This window comes from Gorilla gorilla, chromosome 19, assembly GCF_029281585.2.
Source record: "Gorilla gorilla gorilla isolate KB3781 chromosome 19, NHGRI_mGorGor1-v2.1_pri, whole genome shotgun sequence".
NCBI lineage: Eukaryota > Metazoa > Chordata > Mammalia > Primates > Hominidae > Gorilla > Gorilla gorilla.
Window position 1 is genome coordinate 949395 of NC_073243.2, and position 22796 is coordinate 972190.

Consider the following 22796-nt stretch of genomic DNA (forward strand, 5'->3'; position numbering starts at 1 on the left):
AAACATGGAAATATCTACACCGCTACCTGTATAAACATGGAAATATCTACACCGCTATCTGTATGAACATGGAAATATCTACACCGCTATCTGCATGAAAATGGAAATATCTACCAAGCTCTCTGCATGTACATGGAAATAACTACAAAGCTATTTCTTTACACATGGAAATATCTACACCGCCTTCTGAATGAACATGGAAATATCTACACCGCCATCTGTATGAACATGGAAATATCTGCACCGCCATCTGTATGAACCTATAAATATCTACACCGCCATCTGTATTAAGATGGAGATATCTACACCGCTATCTGTATAAACATGGAAATATCTACACCGCTATCTGCATGAACATGGAAATATCTTCACCGCCTTCTGTATGAACATGGATATATCTACACAGCCATCTGGATGAACATGGAAATATCTACACCGCTATCTGTATGAACTTGGAAATATCTACACCGCTATCTGTGTTAACATGCATACATCTTCACCGCTATCTGTATAAACATGGAAATATCTACACCGCTATCTGTATGAACATGGAAATATCTACACAGCTATCTGTTTGAACATGGAAATATCTACACCGCTATCTGCATGAAAATGAAAATATCTTCACAGCTATCTGCATATACATGGAAATATCTACAAAGCTATTTCTTTACACATGGAAATATCTACTGCGCCATCTGAATGAACATGGAAATATCTACACCGCTATCTGTATAAACATGGAAATATCTACACCGCTACCTGTATAAACATGGAATTATCAGCACCGCTATCTGTATGAACATGGAAATATCTACACCGCTATCTCTATGAACATGGAAATATCTACACCGCTATCTGTATGAAAATGGAAATAGCTACACCGCAATCTGTATGAACATGGAAATATCTACACCTCTATCTGTATGAACATGGAAATATCTACACCGCTGTCTGTATGAACATGGAAATATCTACACAGCTATCTGTATGAACATGGAAATACCTACACCGCTGTCTGTATGAACATGGAAATATCTTCACCGCCATCTGAATGATCATGGATATATCTACACAGCCATCTGGATGAACATGGAAATATCTACACTGCTATCTGTATGAACATGGAAATATCTGCACCGCTAACTGTGTAAACATGCATATATCTTCACCTCTATCTGTATAAACATGGAAATATCTACACCGCTATCTGTATAAACATGGAAATATCTACACCGCTATCTGCATGAAAATGGAAATATCTACACAGCTCTCTGCATGTACATGGAAATATCTACAAAGCTATTTCTTTACACATGGAAATATCTACACCGCAATCTCTATAAACATGGAAATATCTACACCGCCATCTGAATGAACATGGAAATATCTGGACCGCCATCTGTATGAACATATAAATATCTACACCGCCATCTGTATTAAGATGGAGATATCTACACCGCTATCTGTATAAACATGAAAATATCTACACCGCTATCTGTATAAACATGGAAATATCTACACTGCTATCTGTATAAACATGGAAATATCAACACCGCTACCTGAATAAACATGGAAATATCAGCAACGCTATCTGTATGAACATGGAAATATCTACAACGCTATCTCTATGAACATGGAATTATCTACACCGATATCGGTATGAACATGGAAATATCTTCACCGCCATCTGTATGAACATGGATATATCTACACAGCCATCTGGATGAACATGGAAGTAACAGCACCACTGTCTGTATGAACATGGAAATATCTACACTGCTATCTGTATGAACATGGAAATATCTACACCGCCATCTGTATGAACATGGAAATAACTTCACCGCCATCTGTATGAACATGGATATATCTACACAGCCATCTGGATGAACATTGAAATATCTGCACCGCTATCTGTATGAACATGGAAATAGCTACACCGCTATCAGTATGAACATGGAAATGTCTACACCGCTATCTGTATGAACTTGGAAATATCTACACCGCTATCTGTGTTAACATGCATACATCTTCACCGCTATCTGTATAAACATGGAAATAACTACACCGCTATCTGTATGAACATGGAAATATCTACACAGCTATCTGCATGAAAATGGATATATCTACACAGCTATCTGCATATACATGGAAATATTTACAAAGCTATTTCTTTACACATGGAAATATCTACACCGCAGTCTCTATAAACATGGAAATATCTACACCGCCATCTGTATTAACATGGATATATCTACATAGCCATCTGAATGAACATGGAAATATCTACACCGCTATCTGTATAAACATGGAAATATCTACACCACCATCTGTATGAACATGGAAATATATGCACCGCCATCTGTATGAACATATAAATATCTACACCGCCATCTCTATAAAGATGGAGATATCTACACCGCTATCTGTATAAACATGGAAATATCTACACCGCTATCTGTATAAACATGGATATATCTACACCGCTATCTGTGTAAACATGGAAATATCTACACCGCTACCTGTATAAACATGGAAATATCTACACCGCTATCTGTATGAACATGGAAATATCTACACCGCTATCTGCATGAAAATGGAAATATCTACCAAGCTCTCTGCATGTACATGGAAATAACTACAAAGCTATTTCTTTACACATGGAAATATCTACACCGCCTTCTGAATGAACATGGAAATATCTACACCGCCATCTGTATGAACATGGAAATATCTGCACCGCCATCTGTATGAACATATAAATATCTACACCGCCATCTGTATTAAGATGGAGATATCTACACCGCTATCTGTATAAACATGGAAATATCTACACCGCTATCTGCATGAACATGGAAATATCTTCACCGCCTTCTGTATGAACATGGATATATCTACACAGCCATCTGGATGAACATGGAAATATCTACACCGCTATCTGTATGAACTTGGAAATATCTACACCGCTATCTGTGTTAACATGCATACATCTTCACCGCTATCTGTATAAACATGGAAATATCTACACCGCTATCTGTAAGAACATGGAAATATCTACACAGCTATCTGTTTGAACATGGAAATATCTACACCGCTATCTGCATGAAAATGAAAATATCTTCACAGCTATCTGCATATACATGGAAATATCTACAAAGCTATTTCTTTACACATGGAAATATCTACTGTGCCATCTGAATGAACATGGAAATATCTACACCGCTATCTGTATAAACATGGAAATATCTACACCGCTACCTGTATAAACATGGAATTATCAGCACCGCTATCTGTATGAACATGGAAATATCTACACCGCTATCTCTATGAACATGGAAATATCTACACCGCTATCTGTATGAAAATGGAAATAGCTACACCGCAATCTGTATGAACATGGAAATATCTACACCTCTATCTGTATGAACATGGAAATATCTACACCGCTGTCTGTATGAACATGGAAATATCTACACAGCTATCTGTATGAACATGGAAATACCTACACCGCTATCTGTATGAACATGGAAATATCTTCACCGCCATCTGAATGATCATGGATATATCTACACAGCAATCTGGATGAACATGGAAATATCTACACTGCTATCTGTATGAACATGGAAATATCTGCACCGCTAACTGTGTAAACATGCATATATCTTCACCTCTATCTGTATAAACATGGAAATATCTACACCGCTATCTGTATGAACATGGAAATATCTACACCACTATCTGTGTAAACATGCATACATCTACACCGCTATCTGTATAAACATGGAAATATCTAGACCGCTATCTGTATGAACATGGAAATATCTACACCGCTATCTGTTTGAACATGGAAATATCTACTCCGCTATCTGCATGAAAATGGAAATATCTACACAGCTATCTGCATATACATGGAAATATCTACAAAGCTATTTCTTTACACATGGAAATAACTACACCGCTATCTCTATTAACATGGAAATATCTACACCGCCATCTGTATGAACATGGAGATATCTTCACAGCCATCTGTATGAACATATAAATATCTACACCGTCATCTGTATTAAGATGGAGATATCTACACCGTTATCTGTATAAACATGGAAATATCTACACCGCTATCTGTATAAACATGGAAATATCTACACCGCTATCTGTATAAACATGGAAATATCTACACCGCTACCTGTATAAACATGGAAATATCAGCACCGCTATCTGTATGAACATGGAAATATCTACACAGCCATCTGGATGAACATGGAAATATCTACACCGCTATCTGTATGAAAATGGAAATAGATACACCGCTATCTGTATGAACATGGAAATATCTACACCACTATCTGTATGAACATGGAAATATCTACACCGCTATCTGTATGAACATGGAAATATCTTCACCGCCATCTGTATGAACATGGACATATCTACACAGCCATCTGGATGAACATGGAAATATCTACACCGCAATCTGTATGAACATGGAAATAGCTACACCTCTAACTGTATGAACATGGAAATATCTACACCGCTATCTGTATGAACATGGAAAGATCTACACCGCTATCTGTATGAACATGGAAATATCTTCGCCGCCATCTGTATGAACATGGATAGATCTACACAGCCATCTGGATGAACATGGAAATATCTACACCGCTACCTGAATGAACATGGAAATATCTACACCGCTATCTGTGTAAACATGCATACATCTTCACCGCTATCTGTATAAACATGGAAATATCTCCACCGCTATCTATATGAACTTGCAAAAATCTGCACCGCTATCTGCATGAAAATGGAAATATCAACAGAGCTATCTGCATATACATGGAAATATCTAAAAAGCAATTTATTTACACATGGAAATAACTACACCGCTATCTCTATAAACATAGAAATATCTACACCACCATCTGTATGAACATGGAAATAACTGCACCGCCATCTGCATGAAAATGGAAATATCAACAGAGCTATCTGCATATACATGGAAATATCTACAAAGCTATTTATTTACACATGGAAATAACTACACCGCTATCTCTGTAAACATGGAAATATCTACACCGCCATCTGTATGAACATGGAAATATCTACACCGCCATCTGTATGAACATATAAATATCTACACCGCCATCTGTATTAAGATGGAGATATCTACACCGCTATCTGTATAAATATGGAAATATCTACACCGCCATCTGTATAAACATGGAAATATCTACACCGCTACCTGTTTAAACATGGAAATATCACCACCGCTATCTGTATGAACATCGAAATATCTACACAGCCTTCTGGATGAACATGGAAATATCTACACCGCTATCTGTATGAACATGGAAATATCTACACCGCTAGCTGTATGAACATGGAAATACCTACACCGCTATCTGTATGAACATGGAAATATCTTCACCGCCATCGGTATGAACATGGATGTATCTACACAGCCATCTGGATGAACATGGAAATACCTACACCGCAATCTGTATGAACATGGAAATAGCTACACATCTATCTGTATGAACATGGAAATATCTACACCACTATCTGTATGAACATGGAAAGATCTACACCGTTATCTGTATGAACATGGAAATATCTTCGCCGCCATCTGTATGAACATGGATATTTCCACACAGCCATCTGGATGAACATGGAAATATCTACACCGCTACCTGAATGAACATGGAAATATCTACACCGCTATCTGTGTAAACATGCATACATCTTTACCGCTATCTGTATAAACATGGAAATATCTCCACCGCTATCTGTATGAACATGGAAATATCTACACCGCTATCTGCATGAAAATGGAAATATCAACAGAGCTATCTGCATATACATGGAAATATCTACAAAGCTATTTCTTTACACATGGAAATAACTACACCGCTATCTCTATAAACATAGAAATTTCTACACCGCCATCTGTATGAACATGGAAATATCTGCACCGCCATCTGCATGAACGAATAAATATCTACACCACCATGTGTATTAAGATGGAGATATCCACACCGCTATCTGTATAAACATGGAAATATCTACACCGCTATCTGTATAAACATGGAAATATCTACACCACTATCTGTATGAACATGGAAATATCTACACCGCTATCTGTTTCAACATGGAAATATCTACACCGATATCTGCATGAAAATGGAAATAACTACACAGCTATCTGCATATACACGGAAATATCTACAAAGCTATTTCTTTACACATGGAAATAACTACACCGCTATCTCGATAAACATGGAAATATGTACACCACCATCTGTATGAACATGGAAATATCTGCACCGCCATCTGTATGAACATATAAATATCTACACCACCATCTCTATTAAGATGGAGATATCTACACCGCTATCTGTATAAACATGGAAATATCTACACCTCTATCTGTATAAACATGGAAAAATCTACACCGCTATCTGTATAAACATGGAAATATCTACACCGCAACCTGTATAAACATGGAAATATCTACACCGCTATCTGTATGAACATGGAAATATCTACACAGCTATCTGTTTGAACATGGAAATATCTACACCGCTATCTGCATGAAAATGGAAATATCTACAAAGCTATTTCTTTGCACATGGAAATATCTACACCGCCATCTGAATGAACATGGAAATATCTACACCGCCATCTGAATGAACATGGAAATATTTGCACCGCCATCTGTATGAACATATAAATATCTATACCGCCATCTGTATTAACATGGAGATATCTACACCGCTATCTGTATAAACATGGAAATATCTACACCGCTATCTGCATGAACATGGAAATATCTTCACCACCATCTGTATGAACATGGATATATCTACACAGCCATCTGGATGAACATGGAAATATCTACACCGCTATCTGTATGAACTTGGAAATATCTACACCGCTATCTGTGTTAACATGCATACATCTTCACCGCTATCTGTATAAACATGGAAATATCTACACCGCTATCTGTATGAACATGGAAATATCTACACAGCTATCTGTTTGAACATGGAAATATCTACACCGCTATCTGCATGAAAATGGAAATATCTACACAGCTATCTGCATATACATGGAAATATCTGCAAAGCTATTTCTTTACACATGGAAATATCTACTCTGCCATCTGAATGAACATGGAAATATCTACACGGCTATCTGTATAAACATGGAAATATCTACACCGCTACCTGTATAAACATGGAAATATCAGCACCGCTATCTGTATGAACATGGAAATATCTACACCGCTATCTCTATGAACATGGAAATATCTACACCGCTATCTGTATGAAAATGGAAATAGCTACACCGCAATCTGTATGAACATGGAAATATCTACACATCTATCTGTATGAACATGGAAATATCTACACCGCTGTCTGTATGAACATGGAAATATCTACACAGCTATCTGTATGAACATGGAAATATCTACACCGCTATCTGTATGAACATGGAAATATCTTCACCGCCATCTGAATGAACATGGATATATCCACACAGCCATCTGGATGAACATGGAAATATCTACACTGCTATCTGTATGAACATGGAAATATCTGCACCGCTAACTGTGTAAACATGCATACATCTTCACCTCTATCTGTATAAACATGGAAATATCTACACCGCTATCTGTATACACATGGGAATATCTACACCGCTACCTGTGTAAACATGGAAATATCCACACAGCTATCTGTATGAACATAGAAATATCTACACAGCCATCTGGATGAACATGGAAATATCTACAGCGCTATCTGTATGAACATGGAAATAGCTACACCGCTATCTGTATGAACATGGAAATGTCTACACCGCTATCTGTATGAACATGGAAATATCTACACCGCTATCTGTATGATCATGGAAATATCTTCACCGCCATCTGTATGAACATGGATATAACTACACAGCCATCTGGATGAACATGGAAATATCTACACCGCTATATGTATGAACATGGAAATATCTACACCGCTATATGTATAAACATGGCAATATCTACACTGCTATCTGTATAAACATGGAAATATCTACACCGCTATCTGTATGAACATGGAAATATCTTCACCGCCATCTGTATGAACATGGATATATCTACATAGCCATCTGAATGAACATGGAAATATCTACACCGCTATCTGTATGAACATGGAAATATCTACACCAGTATCTGTGTAAACATGCATACACCTTCACCGCTATCTGTATAAACATGGAAATATCTACACCGCTATCTGTATGAACATGGAAATACCTACACCGCTATCTGTTTGAACATGGAAATATCCACTCCGCTATCTGCATGAAAATGGAAATATCTACACAGCTATCTGCATATACATGGAAATATCTACAAAGCTATCTCTTTACACATGGAAATTACTACACCGCTATCTCTATTAACATGGAAATATCTACACCGCCATCTGTATGAACATGGAGATATCTTCACCGCCATCTGTATGAACATATAAATATCTACACCGCCATCTGTATTAAGATGGAGATATCTACACCGCTATCTGTATAAACATGGAAATATCTACACCGCTATCTGTATAAACATGGAAATATCTACACCGCTATCTGTATAAACATGGAAATATCTACACCGCTTCCTGTATAAACATGGAAATATCAGCACCGCTATCTGTATGAACATGGAAATAGATACACCGCTATCTGTATGAACATGGAAATATCTACACCACTATCTGTATGAACATGGAAATATCTACACCGCTATCTGTATGAACATGGAAATATCGTCACCGCCATCTATATGAACATGGATATATCTACACAGCAATCTGGATGAACATGGAAATATCTACACCGCAATCTGTATGAACATGGAAATAGCTACACCTCTATCTGTATAAACATGGAAATATCTACACCGCTATCTGTATGAACATGGAAAGATCTACACCGCTATCTGTATGAACATGGAAATATCTTCACCGCCATCTGTATGAACATGGATATATCTACACAGCCATCTGGAAGAACATGGAAATATCTACACCGCTACCTGAATGAACATATAAATATCTACACCGCTATCTGTGTAAACATGCATACATCTTCGCCGCTATCTGTATAAACATGGAAATATCTCCACTGCAATCTGTATGAACATGGAAATATCTACACCGCTATCTGCATGAAAATGGAAATATCAACAGAGCTATCTGCATATACATGGAAATATCTACAAAGCTATTTCTTTACACATGGAAATAACTACACCGCTATCTCTATAAACATAGAAATATCTACACCACCATCTGTATGAACATGGAAATATCTGCACCACCATCTGCATGAACATATAAATATCTACACCACCATCTGTATTAAGATGGAGATATCCACACCGCTATCTGTATAAACATGGAAATATCTACACCGCTATCTGTATAAACATGGAAATATCTACACCGCTATCTGTATGAACATGGAAATATCTACACCGCTACCTATATAAACATGGAAATATCAGCACCGCTATCTGTATGAACATGGAAGTATCTACACCGCCATCTGTATGAACATGGAAATGTCTTCACCGCCATGTGTATGAACATGGATATATCTACACAGCCATCTGGATGAACATGGAAATATCTGCACCGCTATCTGTATGAACATGGAAATATCTACACCGCTATCTGTATGAACATGGATATATCTACACAGCCATCTGGATGAACATGGAAATATCTACACCGCTATCTGTGTAAACATGCATAAATCTTCACCGCTATCTGTATAAACATGGAAATATCTACACTGCTATCTTTATGAACATGGAAATATCTACACCGCTAACTGTTTGAACAGGGAAATATATACACCGCTATCTGCATGAAAATGGAAATGTCTACACAGCTATCTGCATATTCATGGAAATATCTACACAGCTATCTCTTTACACTTGGAAATAACTACACCGCTATCTGTATGAACATGGAAATATCTACACCGCCATCTGTATCAACATGGAAATATCTGCACCGCCATCTGAATGAACATATAAATATCTACACCGCCATCTGTATTAAGATGGAGATATCTACACCGCTATCTGTATAAACATGGAAATATCTACACCGCTATGTGTATAAACATGGAAATATCTACACCGCTATCTGTATAAACATGGAAATATCTACACCGCTACCTGTATAAACATGGAAATATCAGCACCGCTATCAGTATGAACATGGAAGTATCTACACCGCCATCTGTATGAACATGGAAATATCTTCACCGCCATCTGTATGAACATGGAAATATCTGCACTGCCATCTGTATGAACATATAAATATCTACACCGCCATCTGTATTAAGATGGAGATATCTACACCGCTATCTGTATAAACATGGAAATATCTACACCGCGATGTGTATAAACATGGAAATATCTACACCGCTATCTGCATGAAAATGGAAATATCTACACAGCTCTCTGCATGTACATGGAAATATCTACAAAGCTATTTCTTTGCACATGGAAATATCTACACCGCCATCTGAATGAACATGGAAATATCTACACCGCCATCTGAATGAACATGGAAATATCTGCACCGCCATCTGTATGAACATATAAATATCTACACCGCCATCTGTATTAACATGGAGATATCTACACCGCTATCTGTATAAACATGGAAATATCTACACCGCTATCTGCATGAACATGGAAATATCTTCACCACCATCTGTATGAACATGGATATATCTACACAGCCATCTGGATGAACATGGAAATATCTACACCGCTATCTGTATGAACTTGGAAATATCTACACCGCTATCTGTGTTAACATGCATACATCTTCACCGCTATCTGTATAAACATGGAAATATCTACACCGCTATCTGTATGAACATGGAAATATCTACACAGCTATCTGTTTGAACATGGAAATATCTACACCGCTATCTGCATGAAAATGGAAATATCTACACAGCTATCTGCATATACATGGAAATATCTGCAAAGCTATTTCTTTACACATGGAAATATCTACTCTGCCATCTGAATGAACATGGAAATATCTACACGGCTATCTGTATAAACATGGAAATATCTACACCGCTACCTGTATAAACATGGAAATATCAGCACCGCTATCTGTATGAACATGGAAATATCTACACCGCTATCTCTATGAACATGGAAATATCTACACCGCTATCTGTATGAAAATGGAAATAGCTACACCGCAATCTGTATGAACATGGAAATATCTACACATCTATCTGTATGAACATGGAAATATCTACACCGCTGTCTGTATGAACATGGAAATATCTACACAGCTATCTGTATGAACATGGAAATATCTACACCGCTATCTGTAAGAACATGGAAATACCTTCACCGCCATCTGAATGAACATGGATATATCCACACAGCCATCTGGATGAACATGGAAATATCTACACTGCTATCTGTATGAACATGGAAATATCTGCACCGCTAACTGTGTAAACATGCATACATCTTCACCTCTATCTGTATAAACATGGAAATATCTACACCGCTATCTGTATACACATGGGAATATCTACACCGCTACCTGTGTAAACATGGAAATATCCACACAGCTATCTGTATGAACATGGAAATATCTACACAGCCATCTGGATGAACATGGAAATATCTACACCGCTATCTGTATGAACATGGAAATAGCTACACCGCTATCTGTATGAACATGGAAATGTCTACACCGCTATCTGTATGAACATGGAAATATCTACACCGCTATCTGTATGATCATGGAAATATCTTCACCGCCATCTGTATGAACATGGATATAACTACACAGCCATCTGGATGAACATGGAAATATCTACACCGCTATATTTATGAACATGGAAATATCAACACCGCTATATGTATAAACATGGCAATATCTACACTGCTATCAGTATAAACATGGAAATATCTACACCGCTATCTGTATGAACATGGAAATATCTTCACCGCCATCTGTATGAACATGGATATATCTACATAGCCATCTGAATGAACATGGAAATATCTACACCGCTATCTGTATGAACATGGAAATATCTACACCAGTATCTGTGTAAACATGCATACACCTTCACCGCTATCTGTATAAACATGGAAATATCTACACCGCTATCTGTATGAACATGGAAATACCTACAAAGCTATCTGTTTGAACATGGAAATATCCACTCCGCTATCTGCATGAAAATGGAAATATCTACACAGCTATCTGCATATACATGGAAATATCTACAAAGCTATTTCTTTACACATGGAAATAACTACACCGCTATCTCTATTAACATGGAAATATCTACACCGCCATCTGTATGAACATGGAGATATCTTCACCGCCATCTGTATGAACATATAAATATCTACACCGCCATCTGTATTAAGATGGAGATATCTACACCGCTATCTGTATAAACATGGAAATATCTACACCGCTATCTGTATAAACATGGAAATATCTACACCGCTATCTGTATAAACATGGAAATATCTACACCGCTACCTGTATAAACATGGAAATATCAGCACCGCTATCTGTATGAACATGGAAATAGATACACCGCTATCTGTATGAACATGGAAATATCTACACCACTATCTGTATGAACATGGAAATATCTACACCGCTATCTGTATGAACATGGAAATATCTTCACCGCCATCTCTATGAACATGGATATATCTACACAGCAATCTGGATTAAGATGGAAATATCTACACCGCAATCTGTATGAACATGGAAATAGCTACACCTGTATCTGTATGAACATGGAAATATCTACACCGCTATCTGTATGAACATGGAAAGATCTACACCGCTATCTGTATGAACATGGAAATATCTTCACCGCCATCTGTATGAACATGGATATATCTACACAGCCATCTGGATGAACATGGAAATATCTACACCGCTACCTGAATGAACATGGAAATATCTACACCGCTATCTGTGTAAACATGCATACATCTTCGCCGCTATCTGTATAAACATGGAAATATCTCCACTGCAATCTGTATGAACATGGAAATATCTACACCGCTATCTGCATGAAAATGGAAATATCAACAGAGCTATCTGCATATACATGGAAATATCTACAAAGCTATTTCTTTACACATGGAAATAACTACACCGCTATCTCTATAAACATAGAAATATCTACACCACCATCTGTATGAACATGGAAATATCTGCACCGCCATCTGCATGAACATTTAAATATCTACACCACCATCTGTATTAAGATGGAGATATCCACACCGCTATCTGTATAAACATGGAAATATCTACACCGCTATCTGTATAAACATGGAAATATCTACACCGCTATCTGTATGAACATGGAAATATCTACACCGCTACCTATATAAACATGGAAATATCAGCACCGCTATCTGTATGAACATGGAAGTATCTACACCGCCATCTGTATGAACATGGAAATGTCTTCACCGCCATCTGTATGAACATGGATATATCTACACAGCAATCTGGATGAACATTGAAATATCTGCACCGCTATCTGTATGAACATGGAAATATCTACAACGCTATCTGTATGAACATGGATATATCTACACAGCCATCTGGATGAACATGGAAATATCTACACCGCTATCTGTGTAAACATGCATAAATCTTCACCGCTATCTGTAAAAACATGGAAATATCTACACTGCTATCTTTATGAACATGGAAACATCTACACCGCTAACTGTTTGAACAGGGAAATATATACACCGCTATCTGCATGAAAATGGAAATGTCTACACAGCTATCTGCATATACATGGAAATATCTACACAGCTATCTCTTTACACTTGGAAATAACTACACCGCTATCTGTATGAAGATGGAAATATCTACACCGCCATCTGTATCAACATGGAAATATCTGCACCGCCATCTGAATGAACATATAAATATCTACACCGCCATCTGTATTAAGATGGAGATATCTACACCGCTATCTGTATAAACATGGAAATATCTACACCGCTATGTGTATAAACATGGAAATATCTACACCGCTATCTGTATAAACATGGAAATATATACACCGCTACCTGTATAAACATGGAAATATCAGCACCGCTATCAGTATGAACATGGAAGTATCTACACCGCCATCTGTATGAACATGGAAATATCTTCACCGCCATCTGTATGAACATGGAAATATCTGCACTGCCATCTGTATGAACATATAAATATCTACACCGCCATCTGTATTAAGATGGAGATATCTACACCGCTATCTGTATAAACATGGAAATATCTACACCGCGATGTGTAAACATGGAAATATCTACACCGCTATCTGTATAAACATGGAAATATCTACACCGCTACCTGTATAAACATGGAAATATCAGCACCGCTATCAGTAAGAACATGGAAGTTTCTACACCGCCATCTGTATGAACATGGAAATACCTTCACCGCCATCCGTATGAACATGGAAATATCTGCACCGCCATCTGTATGAACATATAAATATCTACACCGCCATCTGTATTAAGATGGAGATATCTACACCGCTATCTGTATAAACATGGAAATATCTACACCGCTATGTGTATAAACATGGAAATATCTACACCGCTACCTGTATCAACATGGAAGTATCAGCACCGCTATCGGTATGAACATGGCAATATCTACACGGCTATCTGTATGAACATGGAAATATCTACACCGCTATCTGTATGAACATGGAAATGACTTCACCGCCATCTGTATGAACATGGATATATCTACACAGCCATCTGAATGAACATGGAAATATCTACACCGCTATCTGTATGAACATGGAAATATCTACACAACCATCTGGATGAACATGGAAATATCTACACCGCTATCTGTATGAACATGGAAATACATACACCGCTATCTGTATGAACATGGAAATATCTACACCGCTATCTCTAAGAACATGGAAATATCTACACCGCCATCTGTATCAACATGGAAATATCTACACCGCTATGTGTATAAACATGGAAATATCTACACCGCTATGTGTATAAACATGGAAATATCTACACCGCTACCTGTATAAACATGGAAATATCTACTCCGCTACCTGTATAAACATGGAAATATCAGCACCGCTATCAGTATGAACATGGAAGTATCTACAGCGCCATCTGTATGAACATGGAAATATCTTCACCGTCATCTGTATGAACATGGAAATATCTGCACCGCCATCTGTATGAACATATAAATATCTACACCGCCATCTGTATTAAGATGGAGATATCTACACCGCTATCTGTATAAACATGGAAATATCTACACCGCTATGTGTATAAACATGGAAATATCTACACCGCTATCTGTATAAACATGGAAATATCTACACTGCTACCTGTATAAACATGGAAATTTCAGCCCCGCTATCTGTATGAACATGGAAATATCTACACCGCCATCTGTATGAACATGGAAAAATCTTCACCGCCATCTGTATGAACATGGATATATCTACCCAGCCATCTGTATGAACATGGAAATATCTTCACCGCCATCTGTATGAACATGGATATGTCTACACAGCCGTCTGGATGAACATGGAAATATCTACACCGCTATCTGTATGAACATGAAAATATCTACACCGCTATCTGTGTAAACATGCATACATCTTCACCGCTATCTGTAAAAAGATGGAAATATCCACACCGCTATCTGTATGAACATGGAAATATCTACACCGCTATCTGTTTGAAAATGGAAATATCTACACCGCTATCTGCATGAAAATGGAAATATCTACAAAGCTATCTGCATAAACATGGAAATATTTACACAGCTATCTCTTTGCACATGGAAATAACTACACCGCTATCTCTATAAACATGGAAATATCTACACCACCATCTGTATGAACATGGAAATATCTGCACTGCCATCTGTATGAACATATAAATATCTACACCGCCATCTGTATTAAGAAGTAGATATCTACACCACTATCTGTATGAACATGGAAATATCTACACCGCTACCTGTATGAACACGGAAATATGTACACCGCTACCTGTATAAACATGGAAGTATCAGCAGCGCTATAGGTATGAACATGGAAATATCTACACGGCTATCTGTATGAACATGGAAATACATACACCGCTATCTGTATGAACATGGAAATATCTTCACCGCTATCTGTATGAACATGGAAATATCTACACCGCTATCTGTATGAACATGGAAATATCTTCACCGCCATCTGAATGAACATGGATATATCTAGACAGCCATGTGGATGAACATGGAAATACCTACACCGCTATCTGTGTAAACATGCATACATCTTCACCGCTATCTGTATAATCATGGAAATATCTACTCCGCTATCTTTATGTACATGGAAATATCTACACCGCTAACTGTTTGAACAGGGAAATACACACACCGCTATCTGCATGAAAACGGAAATATCCACACAGCTATCTGCTTATACATGGAAATATCTACACAGCTATCTCTTTACACATGGAAATAACTACACCGCTATCTGTATGAACAGGGAAATATCTACACCACCATCTGTATGAACATGGAAATATCTGCACAGCCATCTGTATGAACATTTAAATATCTACACCGCCATCTGTATTAAGATGGAGATATCTACACCACTATCTGCATAAACATGGAAATATCTACACCGCTATCTGTATAAACATGGAAATATCTACACCGCTATGAGTATAAACATGGAAATATCTACACTGCTATCTGTATAAACATGGAAATATCTACACCGCTACCTGTATAAACATGGAAATATCAGCACCGCTATCAGTAAGAACATGGAAGTTTCTACACCGCCATCTGTATGAACATGGAAATACCTTCACCGCCATCCGTATGAACATGGAAATATCTGCACCGCCATCTGTATGAACATATAAATATCTACACCGCCATCTGTATTAAGATGGAGATATCTACAACGCTATCTGTATAAACATGGAAATATCTACACCGCTATGTGTATAAACATGGATATATCTACACCGCTACCTGTATCAACATGGAAGTATCAGCACCGCTATCGGTATGAACATGGCAATATCTACACGGCTATCTGTATGAACATGGAGATATCTACACCGCTATCTGTATGAACATGGAAATGTCTTCACCGCCATCTGTATGAACATGGATATATCTACACAGCCATCTGAATGAACATGGAAATATCTACACCGCTATCTGTATGAACATGGAAATATCTACACAGCCATCTGGATGAACATGGAAATATCTACACCGCTATCTGTATGAACATGGAAATACATACACCGCTATCTGTATGAACATGGAAATATCTACACCGCTATCTCTAAGAACATGGAAATATCTACACCGCTATCTGTATGAACATGGAAATACCTTCACCGCCACCTGTATGAACATGGATATATCTTCATAGCCATCTGAATGAACATGGAAATATCTACACAGCCATCTGCATTAAGGAGATATCTACACCGCTATCTGTATAAACATGGAAATATCTACACCGCTATCTGTATGAACATGGAAATATGTACACCGCTATCTGTATAATCACGGAAATATGTACACTGCTACCTGTATAAACATGGAAGTATCAGCACCGCTATCGGTATGAACATGGCAATATCTACACGGCTATCTGTATGAACATGGAAATATCTACACCGCTATCTGTATGAACATGGAAATATCTTCACAGCCGTCTGTATGAACATGGATATATCTACACAGCCATCTGGATGAACATGGAAATATCTACACCGCTATCTGTTTGAACATGGAAATATCTAAACCGCTATCTGTATGAACATGGAAATATCTACACAGCCATCTGTATGAACATGGAAATACATGCACCGCAATCTGTATGAACATGGAAATAGCTAAACCGCTATCTGTATGAACATGGAAATATCTACACCGCTATGTGTATGAACATGGAAATATCTTCACCGCCATCTGTATGAACATGGATATATCTACACAGCCATCTGGATGAACATGGAAATATCTACACCGCTATCTGTGTAAACATGCATACATTTTCACCGCTATCTGTATAAACATGGAAATATCTACAACGCTATCTTTATGAACATGGAAATATCTACACCGCTATCTGTTTCAACATGGAAATATATACAGCGCTATCTGCTTGATAATGGAAATATCTACACTGCTATCTGTATGAACATGGAAATATATACACCGCTATCTGTATGAACATGGAAATATCTACACCGCTTTCTATATGAACATGGAAATATCTACACCGCTATCTGTATGAACACGGAAATATCTTCACCGCCATCTGTATGAACATGGATATATCTACACAGCCATCTGGATGAACATGGAAATATCTGCACCGCTATCTATATGAAGATGGAAATATCTACACCGCTATCTGTATGAACATGGATATATATACACAGCCATCTGGATGAACATGGAAATATCTACACCGCTATCTGTGTAAACATGCATACATCTTCACCGCTATCTGTATAAACATGGAAATATCTACACCGCTATCTTTCTGAACATGGAAATATCTACACCGCTAACTGTTTGAACAGGGAAATATATACACCGCTATCTGCATGAAAATGGAAATATCTACACAGCTATCTGCATATACATGGAAATATCTACACAGCTATCTCTTTACACATGGAAATAACTACACCTCTATCTGTATGAACATAGAAATATCTACACCGCCGTCTGTATGAACATGGAAATATCTGCACCGCCATCTGTATGAACATATAAATATCTACACCGCCATCTGTATTAAGATGGAGATATCTACACCGCTATCTGTACAAACATGGAAATATCTACACCACTATCTGTATGAACATGGAAATATCTACACCGCTATCTGTTTGAACAGGGAAGTATATACACCGCTATCTGCTTGAAAATGGAAATATCTACACAGCTATCTGCATATACACGGGAATATCTACACAGCTATCTCTTTACACATGGAAATAACTACACCGCTATCTGTATGAACATGGAAATAGATACACCGCCATCTGTATGAACATGGAAATATCTGCACCGCCATCTAATGAACATATAAATATCTACACCGCCATCTGTATTAAGATGGAGATATCTACACCGCTATCTGTATAAATATGGAAATATCTACACCGCTATGTGTATAAACATGGAAATATCTACACCGCTACCTGTATAAACATGGAAATATCAGCACCGCTATCAGTATGAACATGGAAGTAACTACACCGCCATCTGTATGAACATGGAAATATCTACACCGCTATCTGTATGAACATGGAAATAGCTACACCGCTATCAGTATGAACATGGAAATGTCTACACCTCTATCTGTATGAACATGGAAATATCTACACCGCTGTATGCATGAACATGGAAATATCTTCACCGCCATCTGTATGAACATGGATATATCTACACAGCCATCTGGATGAACATGGAAATATCTACACCGCTATCTGTATGAACTTGGAAATATCTGCACTGCTATCTGTGTTAACATGCATACATCTTCACCGCTATCTGTATAAACATGAAAATATCTACACCGCTATCTGTATGAACATGGAAATATCTACACAGCTATCTGTTTGAACATGGAAATATCTACACCGCTATCTGCATGAAAATGGAAATATCTACACAGCTATCTGCATATACATGGAAATATTTACAAAGCTATTTCTTTACACATGGATATATCTACACCGCAGTCTCTATAAACAAGGAAATATCTACACCGCCATCTGTATGAACATGGAAATATCTGCACCGCCATCTGTATGAACATATAAATATCTACACTGCTTCTGTATTAAGATGGAGATACCTACACCGCTATCTGTATAAACATGAAAATATCTACACCGCTATCTGTATAAACATGGAAATATCTACACCGCTATCTGTATAAACATGGAAATATCTACACAGCTACCTGTATAAACATGGAAATATCAGCACCGCTATCTGTATGAACATGGAAATATCTGCACCGCTATCTCTATGAACATTGAAATATCTACACCGCTATCTGTATGAACATGTAAATAGCTACACCGCTATATGTATGAACATGGAAATATCTACACCACTATCTGTATGAACATGGAAATATCTACACCGCTGTCTGTATGAACATGGAAATATCTACACAGCTATCTGTATGAACATGGAAATATCTACACCGCTATCTGTATGAACATGGAAACACCTTCACCGCCATCTGAATGAACATGGATATATCTACACAGCCATCTGGATGAACATGGAAATATCTACACTGCTATCTGTATGAACATGGAAATATCTTCACCGCCATCTGTATGAACATGGATATAACTACACAGCCATCTGGATGAACATGGAAATATCTACACCGCTATCTGTATGAACTTGGAAATATCTACACCGCTATCTGTGTTAACATGCATACATCTTCACCGCTATCTGTATGAACATGGAAATATCTACACAGCCATCTGGATGAACATGGATATATCTACACCGCTATCTGTATGAACATGGAGATAGCTACACCGCTATCAGTATGAACATGGAAATGTCTACACCGCTATCTGTATGAACATGGAAATATCTACACCGCTATCTGTATGATCATGGAAATATCTTCACCGCCATCTGTATGAACATGGATATAACTACACAGCCATCTGGATGAACATGGAAATAGCTACACCGCTATCTGTATGAACATGGAAATATCTACACCACTATCTGTATGAACATGGAAATATCTACACCGCTGTCTGAATGAACATGGAAATATCTACACAGCTATCTGTATGAACATGGAAATTTCTACACCGCTATCTGTATGAACATGGAAATATCTTCACCGCCATCTGTATGAACATGGATATATCTACATAGCCATCTGAATGAACATGGAAATATCTACACCGCTATCTGTATGAACATTGAAGTATCTACACCAATATCTGTGTAAACATGCATACGTCTTCACCGCTATCTGTATAAACATGGAAATATCTACACCGCTATCTGTATGAACATGGAAATATCTACACCGCTATCTGTTTGAACATGGAAATATCTACTCCGCTATCTGCATGAAAATGGAAATATCTACACAGCTATCTGCATATACATGGAAATATCTACAAAGCTATTTCTTTACACATGGAAATAACTACACCGCTATCTCTATTAACATGGAAATATCTACACCGCCATCTGTATGAACATGGAGATACCTTCACCGCCATCTGTAGGCACATATAAATATCTACACCGCCATCTGTATTAAGATGGAGATATCTACACCGCTATCTGTATAAACATGGAAATATCTACACAACTATCTGTATAAACATGGAAATATCTACACCGCTATCTGTATAAACATGGAAATATCTACACCGCTACCTGTATAAACATGGAAATATCAGCACCGCTATCTGTATGAACATGGAAATATCTACACAGCCATCTGGATGAACATGGAAATATCTACACCGCTATATGTATGAACATGGAAATAGATACACCGCTATCTGTATGAACATGGAAATATCTACACCACTATCTGTATGAACATGGAAATATCTACACCGCTATCTGTATGAACATGGAAATATCTTCACCGCCATCTGTATGAACAAGGATATATCTACACAGCCATCTGGATGAACATGGAAATATCTACACCGCAATCTTTATGAACATGGAAATAGCTACACCTCTATCTGTATGAACATGGAAATATCTACACCGCTATCTGTATGAACATGGAAAGATCTACACCGCTATCTGTATGAACATTGAAATATCTTCACCGCCATCTGTATGAACATGGATATATCTACACAGCCATCTGGATGAACATGGAAATATCTACACCGCTACCTGAATGAACATGGAAATATCTACACCGCTATCTGTGTAAACATGCATACATCTTCACCGCTATCTGTATAAACATGGAAATATCTCCACCACTATCTGTATGAACATGGAAATATCTACACCGCTATCTGCATGAAAATGGAAATTTCTACAGAGCTATCTGCATATACATGGAAATATCTACAAAGCTATTTCTTTACACATGGAAATAACTACACCGCTATCTCTATAAACATAGAAATATCTACACCGCTACCTGTATAAACATGGAAATATCAGCACCGCTATCAGTATGAACATGGAAGTTTCTACACCGCCATCTGTATGAACATGGAAATATCTTCACCGCCATTCGTATGAACATGGAAATATCTGCACCGCCATCTGTATGAACATATAAATATCTACACCGCCAACTGTATTAAGATGGAGATATCTACACCGCTATTTGTATAAACATGGAAATATCTACACCGCTATGTGTATAAACATGGAAATATCTACACCGCTATCTGTATAAACATGGAAATATGTACACCGATACCTGTATAAACATGGAAATATCAGCACCGCTATCTGTATGAACATGGAAATATCTACACCGCCATCTGTATGAACATTGAAATATCGTCACCGCCATCTGTATGAACATGGATATATCTACACAGCCATCTGAATGAACATGGAAATATCTACACAGCTATCTGTATGAACATGGAAATATCTACA